At 41.0% G+C, this 15,077-nt stretch overlaps 1 protein-coding gene and 1 long non-coding RNA gene across 4 annotated transcripts in view; one reads left to right on the top strand and one right to left on the bottom strand.

Annotated features, from left to right (window-relative positions):
- The window catches only part of LOC135911386 (uncharacterized), a 497,365-nt gene that overhangs the window by 336,038 nt on the left and 146,250 nt on the right, over positions 1-15,077 (top strand). The window lies entirely within an intron of this gene.
- On the bottom strand, positions 5,405-10,278 carry LOC135911380 (uncharacterized). The gene is made up of 4 exons (XR_010567297.2): positions 9,957-10,278; positions 8,693-8,746; positions 7,440-7,630; positions 5,405-6,100 (listed from the first exon to the last, which is right to left on the bottom strand). It is a non-coding gene; the product is annotated as an uncharacterized lncRNA (long non-coding RNA).

Genomic DNA, 15,077 nt, shown 5'->3' with positions numbered 1-15,077 from the left:
ACCTTATGGTACTCTTGTTGGCACTTCTTCCCACACAATTTGTGCATGTTAGCGTGATGAAAATTGATCTGAAAAACACCACATTAAGAAGTTGTGCATCAATTTTATTGTGTCATACAACATGCAACAGTGTATAAAAACCTCATAACTGACAAAATTACAAAAATAAATACAGCAACACTTACACTGATCATTTATTTATGTTGAGAAGCATACTTTTGCAAGACTAAGTAAAATAGCTGACACAGACAATTTCACAGGTAGAAATAACCGCTAATACAAAACTTTCCATAATCCAAACACGTTCACAAAATAAGTAGCACAGGCAGCTGTATTTTGTTACGGCAAAGATAGCGCATGAATGACGAGTACAAGAGGGGAAGCAGAACACATAAACAAACTATACCCAGCCGCATGCACGCAGCTGTAACAATACACATAGTGCACAAAGATCCAAAAGAAACAAAGAGGAAGATGTGAGGAAGGCTTCTTTTACTCATCACAAGTCATCCTGTAAGAGCACATTATGCACTGGCTGTAATCTATCCTCAGGACATACATGAATAAGTTACTTTAGGTGCCACATTTATAAATCACTCATACAATGTTCTTGTGATTTTCCTTATTCCAATCTTTAGCTTAGCAAGCATGACTGAGTTACGTAAAGCCTCCCTACGGCATGGCACATATACACAAAGAAGTGTTTCTATAAACATTGGAGGTCACGGACGGATGACAGACACATACCTCTTTTAATTCTTTTGTCTTTATCATTATGATTACCTACCACTCTACCTTTTGTAGAGTGAAACACATCCAAATAACACACTGTGGGCAACCAAGTGTGAATACCTGTTCTCGATTTCTACCTTTCTCTGGTGTCCCGCTAAGGTAACAATGGCGCAAAGGATTGTCTTCCCAATGTATGCATTCCCATACAACAGGAGCAGATGATAAACCACATTAATGGTGCGTGAAATAAAGCATCTGTGCTTGACTTCCCACTGCCGCTCCCATCTGGAGTGATCTTTTTTTTTGCTTTGTATACACCAGTACAGGTGCTACGTAGTCCCCTTGGAACCCAAAGCAATTCTCACACCACAGCAGGATGTCAATTTTTTTTTAATTCTAAGCAGAACTCTCGTTATGGGGGACAATTGCGAACTTTGTTGCTTTGTATCTTAATTATGTTGTTGACCTTTAAATTTAGCCACTTTACTACTTTTCTGCAGACAGGCCATTGCACCAATGCTAGGTTTTGAAAACACCAGAGCAGGGTAGAAAGCAAGAAGAGATATTTATAATTTGGGTGCCCTCTCTGCATTACATGGATATGTTTCAATGAACGATAAGACTACTTGGTAGATGAACATATAAAAGATAAGAGAATTAAGCTCAAAGCCTACCAAATTAGTAACTGGGAATTTCATATGCAAATTAAATTTCCTGATTCCCAGTGATGAAACAGTTTTGAGAATATGTGCGAAGGCAACCAAGTGACTCATTCTCACAAAGAAAACAAAATAAAAACAAGCAAGATTACAAGAACTTCGAACTTGCAACCTAAAGTAAGACACCTGACATGACTGATTTATGTATTTACTGAGCATAAATTACAGCTAGCGCATAATCTGCTTGAACAAGATGACAAACAATGAGTTACTGTTGCTTTCTCTCTGGGGCATTTGGCTCTTCTGAACACATGCACATTGTATGGCACAGCTGCGTGGATGTAGCTGGGCATAGTTATGAGTCAGCATCACTCTGTTATTATGGTCCTTCACTATTATCGTTATAATTTATATTTGGCAAGCAGCCTAACTATCGGGTTGATCAGCTGTATTTTAAACAAAACATACTGACAGATTTCCGTTTCTAGCTAACATAAGGAGGCGGGTACATCCTTTCAGATTTCAAGAAACAGCTGTGCAACAGAAAGTCTACGATGACCAGTACCTTTATTATTAAGTGCCATGTACTAGATCTTTCTGCAATGAATACCTCTATTACCAAAAATTGTAGTCTGAAAAACTAATTGGAAAATATTTACAAAAGTGACAGATACTAGAACTGAATTACAATTGCAAATGTTTTCGTAAACAAGATCACAATAATTGAAGTTTTATTAATTTCAGCAAAATGGCTGACCTCCTATTATTGAGGCTAGTCAGTGCTGAAGGTATTGTTAGTTTGTAGGAGTCCTCAGACTGACAGCTCTGAAATATTTATCGCCATACTTGGTGGAACATGCTTTGCTGTTGCAGATATTACTTAGCCACAAAACATTTTGTAAGCTTTATGGGACAATTCTGTGTGGAAGATAAACCTTTCTGATCATGTCTTTTTGGGTTGTGTATCTCGGAACTGGGGCTAGTCTGAGTTCTTACAAACTAGACGTTATTGAGTACGGTAATTATAATGCCTGCTAGTGCTATAAATTTCTGTTAGCGAAAATTGTCGCATTGTCATGAAGCAGTTATGTTCAATTTTTAGCGGCAGTCACTGCTGAAACACTCAGTACAAAGCACAAAACAAAGATATGGAGTCAAAATGTAAATGTCGAACAAAGTTATAGTCAATTCTTCATTTCACAGAACTGTCTTTTTTTCTGTTAGTTTGCCAATACCAATTGCACATACACAAACATTTGAGTATTGCACTTCTGGTAAATGCAGGAAATTTCAGTGTTTAACAGAAGCCCTTGGGAAGACAGCCCAGAGTCGCTTCAACAAAAAGAGTTGCGTTCAATTTGCGTTTCTAGGTTGTAGGTCACTATAGCAAGGGGCATGTTTTGCTGATTGAATATTACTCGAAACAGTCTTATTATTCGTGCTAGAGGCTTGAAAAGAGAGCAAATTGTAGAGTTCTTCATGCAGATGTCATATATGTCAGTATTTCTTTAGATTCTTCTTGAGTTATGTCCTACACAATGGGAAAATACACTGATCTTTGCGGGCACTTTCTTGTGTAAATTTTCACAAAAAGCAGTGTGCTGTAGCTACCTCAGCTCTTTGTAGACTGCAAAGTGCCGATATCTATTCAAAGAGCATGTAAAGTTACTAGAAGTATGCAAAATTAGTAGGCAGGCAGAGAGGCCTGCCTACTAATCTTGCATACTTCTCATGCTATTGTGAAAAAAAACTATTGAATATACTTCAAAAACATTTTCTCACAATAGCATGAGAACAACCTTATGCACTTATAGTTGTCCTATACTTCGAAATTTGGCATACGTACTCTTCAAGATATGCAGAATGCTGATATCTAATTGAAATTGCAATCTGTAAAATTATCTAATGTGGCCTAATATATTTTTGCATAGTTCCAGTAATTGTACAAGCCATTTGGATAGGTATCACCACTTTGCAGTATACGAGTAGCTAAATAAGATACAGCATGAAGCTATTACTGAAAATTTTATACACAGGAAAGTGCCCACAAAAATATTTTGCCACTGTGTAGGACATAACTGAAAAACAGCAGCTACACAAAAATAAATGACAATTCAAATCTAATAAAACACTTTATGAATGACAGTATATTCAAATCTCTAGTACAAATATATAAAAGAGTTGTTTCGAAGAGTTAATAAGGGGGTGTCAGTGTATTCTACCAAAGTGTTAGAAAATGCCTTCAGGCATACCATGGGGAGCTTTATAAATAGCACACGCATCTGCCTAAAAAGCCCCATGCCCTGCTTGAATTCATTAGTCATTTTTGCATTCTGTTGTATGTCACCATTTGCATCCCTTAACATAGAGTGCACAAAACCAAAAACAGCCTACTACCGTATTTACTCGCATAATGATTGCACTCGCGTAATGATCGCACTCCTAAATTTTGTCGTCAAAATTCGATTTTTTAAATTTCCCATGTAACGATTTCACCCCGAACTTGCCGCAGCGATGTGTCATGTGCCAAATCTAGCTAATAATGATCACGCTTACCATCTGTTGACTGCTATGCGAACGACTCTTCAAGACAAACCAAGCAGACTGCATGCAAAAAACTTTCTTAAGCAGATGCCCCATTTCATTCCTTTCATCACTTTCTGCACTTCTACGACAAAAAAAAGCTACAACCAAACTTTCCTTTATTATGTGTAGGCTTTATAATGGTTGTGGTCAACAAAAACAACAAAAAAGGCGTCTTTCGATTCTTCTCATCTGCACTTGTGGGCACGCAACAAATCGCGAGCGGCAATGATAGCAGCCACGTTTACACTGATACGTTAGAAGTGTACCCTATTCATTCGCCGACGTTTGTAACGCAGCTAAGATATTCGCCCACCCTTAGCGGAAACGTGCCGCATTAGGATAGTGGTGAAGACAAATGCCGCAGTTTCCGCAGCATGCCCACCATGTGTTCCTATGTCACTGGCAGAGCTAAGCGCGCCCATCTCTGTCCCCTCAAAGTGGGCATGGCTATGCTATTGCCGCAAACTCGCCGATGTTATTCATTACTAATATGGAAGAAACTGTTTGAATGCACTGTAATGTACTCACGAGAAGAAAAATGCAATCAGCGCGTTCGGCTTGCTCTGCCGGCCACCATTTTTTTTCGTGTCCTGCACTACATACAGCAGCAGCCGCCTATTTGTTGACCTGTTGTCATCCCGTAGTAAATGCCAGATAATATATTTTTTTCTTTTTGCGGGAAATTTAACCAGCGTAATAATCGCACCCCTGAATTTGAGTCAATTTTTTTTTACAAAAAAGTGCGATCATTATGCGAGTAAATAGGGTAACACACTGAATTTTTAGCCTGTAAAGGGGTTGTATACAAATGGGGGCAGCCAACTCTAGTGTGACAATAAACAAATATTTGTTTTCACAATATTGAAACCAGTCATAAAATATATCCTCACAAATTTGGAAATGAATAACCAAAGAACCTTGCTGATTGTCTTATTGGTGTCCTAAACAAGATCTTTTCATGTTTATAATTCCTAGTTTAATTCACTTTCTCTAGTAAATGGGCTCTGACCTAGACTACTCAGTGTAGGAGACTAACCCAGACCTGGAAGCCAATATTTAAATCTGAAATAAAGACATTCATCCCATGAACACGTCACTGCTATGTCATCAGAAGCGTGCATCCATGGACATATAGTCTGTAAAATAATTTTTACATGATCTGTACTGTTACTCTGGTACTAATAAATTAGGAAATGCACTTGCTATTTAAAGCACTGCTGTAAACCTTTGTGTTTGAGAAATGCAATACTCAAAAGTGTAGCACAACCAATGTGTGCATGGAACCTACGATGCCTTTGACATTCGTCAGTGTGGCAAATAGGCACTGAGAAATGCCAAGGGCATCATAGCTTTCTTGTTTGAAACCTTGTATGCGAGTACATTACTGGTATCTTTGCAGTGAAAGGAAGTCGCATTATTAGCAGACTTATGAGGGGAACTCATGTTTCTCTAGTTTAATATTTTCTTTTTTGTGCTCCTATATTCTTGACTTTTCCAAGAATAATGGGTGTTTGAAATAAGTACTCTATATTGCTCTTAAATTTTTCCTGCACAAGAGCCCACGTTAGGTTACATTTCTTGAACCCTTTGCAGTGCTGTAGATTATCAAAAGAAAGAAAAAAATGCTGTAAGTTTGCATTTTAGCCTTCTGTATAACAAGTATGAACCTATCAATTACATACACAAGTACGAAACAACTACGAAAAACTGGGCATAAAGACATACATTATAATACCAGGAATCGATGGTAAGAATTCTAATAGAAAGGAACCATTAAAAACTCGGCACTAAAGACACATATTAATTATAATAACACAAGTATTTGCTAAGAATTTGAAGAGACAAATAGAATGTCTCTTCAAATCACTCCACCCCAACATTCATCCATGGTTCGATCAGTGACCACAGTTGGTGATGCTGTTTGGATAAGTTGCGGCGGAGGTGCAGCTGTGAAATAGGTGGAACATGTAGAGGGGCCACCAAAGGTTGTATGCTGGTTGCACAGCAGGTTGCCTTGATCTCCAGACTCACTCGACACTCATGCGTTGAGCCTGGTTATACGCCATTTGCAAAAAGGCCTTGCCCGAGTGTGTGGTACGGCTTTGGTAAAATTTCGAGGCAACCTGAAATACATAGATCGATATCTATAAGCACCACAATATTCTTCACCATAGGGCAAACCTGAAGTTTACCATCGGCACATAGCAGATAATGAAAACAGACACAAGCCACCAGACTTCAGGTATAAAAATGTGCAAAAGTGTAAATGAGTGTGAAGAGCTGCTTATAGGATGGAATGTTTCATTTTGTCTTTTGTAGATCAATAATAGTATCTTAACATAAAGTCAAGTTTACTTTGCCCTCCCTAAAAAAACTTAAAATTACGGGGTTTTACTTGCTAAAACCACTTTCTGATCATGAGGCACGCCGTAATGGAGGACTCCGGAAAGTTCGACCGCCTGGGGTTCTTTAATGTGCACCTAAATCTAAGTACACGGGTGTTTTCGCATTTCAACCCTATCGAAATGCGGCCGCCGTGGCCGGGGTTCGATCACACGACCTCGTGCTCAGCAGCCCAACACAGCCACTGAGCAACCACGGAGGGCATGGCCCTCCCTATTTGTGTAAGTAGGCTATTCCATGCGAGCTGTACCAACCTGGCACACGACCACTTGAAATTTTTTTTTGACAAACTGGAGGCCCTTCAATATAGCGCAAATGTTAATTTGAAGAAATACTTAACTTAAAAAGTTTTTTTACTGGCGCAAGCACTAAGTGAGATTTTGTGTAATGCACCAATCTATGCATCATAAAAGGCATTGCAGAAAAATTGGTTCCTTCATTAAGGGGGCCAAATTTTTCAGGACAATAAAGAGAGGCCTTACACCAAAAACTGAACTGCTTATTAGCCACTGCTCAGTTTATTATGGGTCATTAAAAATGGACAAAATGGCCTATTAACTTTATTTTCATGAATCTGGCTTACAGCAAAAGCTGCAAATTTATGTAATCCACATATTTAGGAGTTGTGCTGCATGCAAAAGCTGGTTTCAGGAACATAAATTATGCAGCAGTGCACAGAGATGAGGATGAACTAGCAAAAAAAGTCAGTTTTGGTGTGTTTATCGGCATACTTACTATTGAGGCAGTCCTAGTAAATTTATGCCCACTACCATGTATGAGTGTACACTGTATTGTTTTTAGATTGCTAAAGCTTTATCAGAGCAGTTTTTTGTTAAGCAAGAAAAAAAATTGTACAAGTGGTCTCCTACTGGTTTCAAAATTTGCAGCGCATTTCGTGTAATCCACATAGCCTTTTGGCGGCTAAGGCAAACTGCGTGGACTTGAGCATCCCTGCACAGATAGCAGGGAGTCTAAACTGCTTTGAAGTTAACTCTTTCATTGCTGACTGGCTACAAGCCACTTCACTCAAAAAGTTGCCACTTAATCACATGTATTTACCTTAATCTTTCTGTCGGCTTCCAGCCTGCTTGGCATCATCACGAACGCTGCCAACTCCCTAGTGGACGTAGTCAGGACACGGTGGTGGCAGGACGCAGTGGCAGGAGCCGCCAAAGGCTTCGAACTCTCTAGTGGACGTAGTTAGGACACAGTGGTGGTAGGATGCAAGGGCGGGAGCCACCAGAGTGTACCTGCAGCAAATTTGCACAAATGCTCTTAGTCCTAACATGTCACAATTTACAAGAAAAATTCAGCTGTCTGTGTAACATGGATAACAACACAAATAAATGTAAACAGTTAGGTCCTACAACACAACTAGAACATCGACAAAGAAGAAATGGTACTTATGCTTATGAAAATCCAAGCAATGAAAAAAAAAGAATGTGCATCCGATTTGTGCAGGGAAGCTCAGTGGAAACCCGAGCTCATACCATCAAATGATCTGCTAGTCAACTGCAAGCCTCTTAAAATGTCATCGTATATTTTTTACACGCACTATGTTAAGCTGCATTAAAACAAGTTCAGCATCTCTAAATATAAGTAATCACGAAGCAATTCAATTAATGAATTCCAGTGGTCGATAATGCAACAAAGTGCACGCTCTGATGAAGCTGGCCAAACTGGGTAGTGACAAATAACAATGTGGTTCTCTACATCTTGTTTTTCTGGCTTTCGCTGTAGCATTAAAATACACAAGAAATTTCACATTCCTGACATTTAACCCTGCTAATTTTTATTCCATAATGCATAATACTTCAGCAAGAGCAATAATGCTATCTTTTAATCATAAATAGTGATAGAACAAGAAATTTTACTGGAGCTAATGTTTTGACAAGAAAACATATCTCCTTCTCTTTGTCGAAACATTGGCTCCAGCGATGCTCCTTGTTCTACGCCTCTTCATCATTTCAAGTCTCTGTCTTCCTGTGCACCTCTGTACTTTCAATGTTGTATCAATGAAATTGTAATAACGGAGAATTAGTAAATATAGCTGATGAAGAACTTGGGCTTGTTGGTAGACAATGACAGAGTAACTGCGCAACATAGAGATACGAACAAAGGAGGCTTATGTGTGCCGTCACCTCCAGCCATGTTTCTCCTTTGGACGATTACTCTATCTCGATGTAAAAGTATTACCCTTTGCACAATAATGCTGAAATGAATAAAGGCCAGGAAAGTGGACACAAAAATTACAACAAATAGCATCTTATGCTAATGAGATATGCGAAAGTGCCTGCTACGATCTGTCTCACCCATAACGTGCTGGATAAGATGGCGTCTTCTGGATGTTGGCATTTCTTGAATACCTAAAATAAAGTACATTTCAAAATTACAAAAATACACAGAACAGCAGTAGCAGAGGAGATAACGCATTGTTTAGTAAAAGAAAGTAAACTAATCTCTGATGCAGTGCAGACGAAATTTCCTTTATTAAATTAGTAGAATAATACACCACACTTCATTTCATTCAATGCTGTGAGCGTTTCTTGGTACAAGAAAGAAAGGTATTTCTGCATGAAAACAGTAAAATAATCATAGCCTTCTACTTTTACAAAATACGCGACAGTGACTAAGCCAACTATAGCAGTATATACTTAAAATTGTTATATGCACATTACAATAGCCAAGACAGGATAAACTTGGGTTTATATGCAGATCACCAGGAGGTACCACTTTGCAATCAATTCATTTCTGCTTGCCAAATATCTGCACTAACATAGGACTACAAATAAAAAGACCCTCTTTTTCATAAAACACCGGACTCAAAATAAAAAAATCCAGTAGGAATACCACAACTTCTGTGCATAATACAGCCAGGTTTTGTACGCCTTGTAGGATTTACTATATAAAGGTTGCAGCAAATTCATGCTTTTAAATATTTACCACCATGAAAATAAAGATTACATAAAAAATAATAACATTATACATCGGCTTAGATTGTCAGCTAACGTGTTTTGTGTTTTCTACTTACAGCCAAATGCACATAAATTTTTTTCTGTTTCAGCGCTTTTAAAGCGCTGTGTCTGTTCGCTTGTGCATACAGCCGCTTTACCGCTCTTAAGATATCTGTGCTGCCACATCACCTGACACTGCCATACAGCGTTGTAGCGCTTTTATTATTCGCGGTAATATACCTAAAGCGCTAGTAAATCTTCAGAATACACAAGCTGTCTTTTCGACTACCTGTCTTCGCCAGCGAAAGTCACACTGGTGCTAGTATTGTATCTACACTTCAAGTTACGCAGTACTTGATATTATACGGATTTTTCGATGCGACAGGCCACTCGTCACCGGAGTCGTTAAGAACGGTTTTCCTCCTGGCAGTACAGCTTTGCAATAATTTCAGATGCTCTCCTGAGGCTTCCGTCTGCCAGTTGTATTTTCGCATACATACGCGCACGCATGCCCAAGAAACGTCTGTGAACTGCCAAGAGAAACGTGGCGCAAAATGTAGCCATACCGGAAGGGCCGAGTCCGCGCCGTTTGTAAACTCGGAACAAAAGCTGATATGCTTACCTGAGACGTTAAGAGAAATATGGCACAGGTCACAGGTCCCCGCTGGTAGTGGTTCGTATGCATCTGGTCGTCTCTGTCCGTTGCGATCTCCCATATCACAATGAAAGATGCAGTGCAAACCGAAAGACGAAATCGGCGATACGCTGCTGCTGGCGGCGGTCCCCTCGTCGCAATCACACAGCACGGACAGAAGCTCCCACCGTAACTTGCCGCAACGCTTGGTTGCAGTCGCCCCTAACGCAGCGATTTCAGAACCACTCAACGACAACGCACTCGCGCGTGATACAGCGCAACTTTAAAATGGCGTCATGCTATTGACGGCTTCGGCTTTGGATCATTTTGTATCTGCACAACTGAGTAAAACAGTTGCGCTAGTTTCGGTTTTGTTTCCTCGCGTTGAAATAAACTGTTTTGCTCACTGATAATTTTACGTCACTTAAGTAATGTTCACGAATGAAACAGCCATGAATTTAACACGCGTGTTGAAATGCCCGCTACGTTCACTTGGCAGAAGCAAAATTTGCCCGTCCGGGCGTGGTTACGTTTGAAATATCTATCGGGGGGCTGTCGGAGCAAGCTCGAAGTGTGAAGACGCGGCGTAATTGTCCTTAATTTGCTTAGCTATAACGGTGCGGCTGCCCTTTATTTCTGTCGAGTGCAGTTTGCTCTGATGTGAGGTAGAACTACAAAGCCGCCCATGTTACTGAATGATCTAGTGCACCTGAAGCTGCCGGAACTCCGGTATTTCCTCCACAAGTTCTTGCGACTGTGTGCCGTTGTCACCAAATGCGAGCGTAGTCATTTGGCGGAGATTTAGGAACACATTTTCTAGAACTATCGTTCACCGCTCTCTCACGGCATGGAGAAGCAGCGTGGTTGGTCCTTAGTGAACATTTCTATTTATTGCGAATTTTGCGATAGCAATTATATGGACACAACCGTCGAAATATATCTGTCGGTGTTACCGTGAGCTTTCGTATAAAGTCAAGTGCGATAAGATCCTATCCCGCGCCGTTGGCTGTGCGCGTTAAAGGAAGTTTTTGAGGCTGAGCCGGGCTCGATGGGCGCCCTAGTATCAATAGGAGGTCACGTGATAAAACGCGCGCAAGCCGGTAGAGGGATGCGCTAGTTTAGCGCGCTTCTCCTCCTCTAGCCGTTTCTCTAGCCCGGTCTTGCGCCACCCTCGCTCTGTTTTGGTGATAATTTCCGATGGACGCAAAGCTGGGGGGAGGGGGGGGGGGTCGCTCAGATAACGCAATTTTGCGGAGACGCTTTGACGGAAGAGGCAGCAGAAGCGTTCGGTCCGCTCTGTTCGCGCCCTTCGTCACGCCAACGCTGTGACAGCGAGTGTACGCCGTCATTGAGTGAGATCTGTTGTTTGCACGTACGCGCGTGAGCCAGTGCTTCCTAATTTAAGGAGTAAGCGAATGTTTACTGCAGTTTATTCAGCCGATGAAACAACGAACCTTGGTTCGAGCAATAGTTCGTGCAGTGGTTCATGCAGCATTGGGGCGAAACTGCTCTATTTTTGTTTTTATATTTCTAGGGGGTTCCAAAGCAGTGTTGCGTACGCTAATATTTGTTTGTGGCCGCGGAACGCAACGCACTGCGGTAGCCCAGTGGCTTTGGTGTTGCGCTGCTGAGCTCGACGCGACGGGTCCAACCACAACCGCGGCAGTTACATTCCAACGGGGGCAGAATGCGAAAACGCGCGTAACCGTGCATTCCGTACACGTTAAATAACCCGAGCTGCTAAAAATAAATCTGCAGCTTTCCATTACCGTGCGCCTCATAACAAGATATTCATTTTGGAACTTAAATCTTCAAAATTTAGTTTAAGTCGCGGAATTACATTTACAATCGACACTGTTGACTGCACCTACTGAACTTATCTCTTTGCTGTGCTCTCTTTAGTAGCCAATACTTTTTTTTAGATTTAATTATGGTCAGAATCCAGTGTGACAAATCCAAGTTTTCCTTATCATGGGAATCCAGCTATCGCTTAAGCGTGTGAGGTATCAACAAACATGGTCAAGGAAAATCAATATATAGAGTTCGAAGTAATTGCAGAACATGACAAGGATGAAAGAATGATACACGGCATTACAACCAGGACAGGAACCCGAGGGCCTGCCTAAAACAGAAGAGTTTATCTGGTATTTCTTCTCCTGCATTAAAATCTTTCTCTCGCCAGACTCATCTCGAATATCAGAGGAACGGCGATCTTCCATGACTCTTAGCGTGCTATTGAGAGTCAAACGACCCATGCGGGAATGTTGACTCTTCTTTCTGACTCTACTCGCGCAAAAGTGGGTCTTCGGAAGAAAAAAGAGAGTCAAGTTGCCGTGACTCACTTTTTACTCTCTTCTTTCTTAGAGTGTAGGTGTCATGTCATCTTGAGATGCTCCTGGGATAATGCCAAAGGCATCACAGACGCAGATTTATATCGGCTCCTCTGGATAAGCTGAGCCATTGGGGGAGGGTTTCCCTAAGCGTCGTCTCATCCGCATGTACATACATTTCTCGAATGTTGGAATTTCCGCTGAACAACGGCACAAAGATTTAAATTTTTTACTGTTTCATAGGCAAGGTTGTTTTTCTTTGGACGAAACTGGGAGAAAGGACGATAGAATGCTAAGCGCTTTAATGAAGGAATAAAAATGTGGAATGTGTATAATTGTTGCGGAGATGATATTTAGGTGCAGTTTGTTGTTTCAACGCGTAACACCGCAGAGAACAAAGCAGTTCACCGGCGCATTTCCAAAGGTAGCACAGATGGCTATAGGTTCTAGCAGGCTTGTTATGTGTGTACAGTCCTGTGTTTAGCTATACGGCCTACACATCAAACCAGTGGACCAGGAAGCAGTGCGGCGGGCAACTAATCGCGTGGCACCATTCTCTCCTGCCATGCAAAGTGTCACGTGGGACATTTTAGATGTGATTTCAGTTAGCTTAGCCCGACTGACGTCGACACCTGCAGAAGTGATGTTTTATTGCTTAAAATATGCATTCACTGTTGCGCCAGAATAAGATTCGTGACTATGTTTCAATCATTCACTCTGCCTATCGGCCTTTTTGGCGCCAATTTCAACACGCGTGCTCTAATAAGCGAATATGCGTCAACAGACTGGCTTCAGTCGTACAAACGATTAAAACGGCGCTTCAAATACTATTGCGTAGGCTAGAATTTCCAATGTTAAGCAGTCCAGGCAGGGTGCTCGACACCCGCCGTGGTTGCTCAGTGGCTATGGTGTTAGGCTGCTGAGCACGAGGCCGCGGGATCGAATCCGGGCCACGGCGGCCGCATTTCGACGGGGGCGAAATGCGAAAACACCCGTGTACTTAGATTTAGGTGCACGTTAAAGAACCCCAGGTGGTCGAAATTTCCGGAGTCCTCCACTACGGCGTGCCTCATAATCAGAAAGTGGTTTTGGCACGTAAAACCCCATAATTAATTAATTAATTAGGGTGCTCGAGAATTGTATCGTAAATATAGCTTCGACACTAAATACGGCGAGCAGCTAACGGCGTCATGATAGAATATCTCTTTTGGATGCCATTATCGTTTACTACATCGTGGTGTATAACGGATTCAAGTTTGCAGTTAATCTGGACCTGTGAGGTTGAATCATGCATGTTTTATTTTCATCCCACAAAAAATATTGGTTTTTATTACGTGTAAAATTTTTATGATAGTATTGTTTACTAGGCTAATGCTCTTTCCCTCTGCGTATATGTTTCAAACATTATTCTCTGAGAAATGTGCTAAGTACAAATATCTGCTATATAGCTCCAAAATATCAAACTTTCACGCAGCAGTTAACCATTTCTCGAAAAGAACATGAACGTTAAAAGTTATTTTGCCTAATGAAACACTATGAAGTTGCCCTATATACTATAATGCTTGACGCAAGGGAATACTGCTTCAACAAAGCTTTCGCAACTGTTATGAAATAAAACCCGTTGAAGTTTTAGAATGGTGAATTCTGGCTGATTATTTCTTAGTCAGCATTATTTATGGCTAACGAGCATGAAATCTTTCATACAATAGCTAACTGATATGTTGAAGGATTCTCTTTTTCCAAATGCAATAGCGCTATGGAACACTCTCCCCGACTGTATTGCCTCTTCCGCCGACCACACGACTTTCCGTGAGAAACTAACAATCTACTACATCTAGAATGGTTCGTCTCAAATGCATTTGCTTATTGACCCCTTTTAATTAATTATTGATAGTGATTCGTTCTCACGCATAATATGTTTTTAATAGTATTTATGTAGTATGTATTTTGTTGTATATTATGGTTTTTTTACAGTGATATTGATGATAGTACTGCTTGCTCGGTTCCCTCCTGAGCGTTGTTTCCTTTTCTATTCTTCGTCTATGATTTCTTCCTCTGTTCCCTCTTTAGCGTGATGAAGAGTTCCTCATACTTTGTTTGCCCCCGCCTAAGGTAATGCCTCCGGGCCTTTAAGGCGTCAATAAATGAAATGAAATGAAATTTTGAACTGTGGCATCATCATTTCTGAATATGTCTCCGGCAATGACAAAGGTAGGAACACAAACGATGTTATATACATTCGTTTTCCACGCGGTGGTAGAATTGGCGGTGGGCAGAAATGAGCGCCCTGAGCGCATCTACGTTCCTCTCGAGTTCATTCGAACGTCACCAGATGGCGAGGCGGTTTTACGGGCCTAGATAAGAGCTTTCCGAGCTTTCAGTGCGCTGTAAACAGTCGGTTTATGTCAGACATTTTCCTGCGTTAAGGGGTTGTTTCTGTTTCTAATAACATGATGAGACTTTCAGCTGGCATTTTACCCACACACAAACACACACAAAAATAATACCAGGCTGTATGGAACCTGACAGTTACAATTAGGCTGGAAAAATCTCGACACGACTAGCACATGCGGGCTGTCGACTTTTCCTCCGAAGGGAACTTTATTACCGGTGGCGGAACAGTGCCAAAATATTTGCTTTGTACCTTCTCGTGCGCACTATTAAGCTCATGGGTAACGTTGCTTTAGGCCAGAGCTCCAAGAATGCTCGGGTACGTGGTCAACACTTCATGAATCATTTTTGTGCTCTTTAAGGAAACAGAAAACATAAGCAGTTGAAA

Source organism: Dermacentor albipictus, chromosome 6 (genome assembly GCF_038994185.2).
Source record: "Dermacentor albipictus isolate Rhodes 1998 colony chromosome 6, USDA_Dalb.pri_finalv2, whole genome shotgun sequence".
Classification (NCBI taxonomy): Eukaryota; Metazoa; Arthropoda; class Arachnida; order Ixodida; family Ixodidae; genus Dermacentor; species Dermacentor albipictus.
This window is presented reverse-complemented; position numbering and strand designations above follow the sequence as displayed.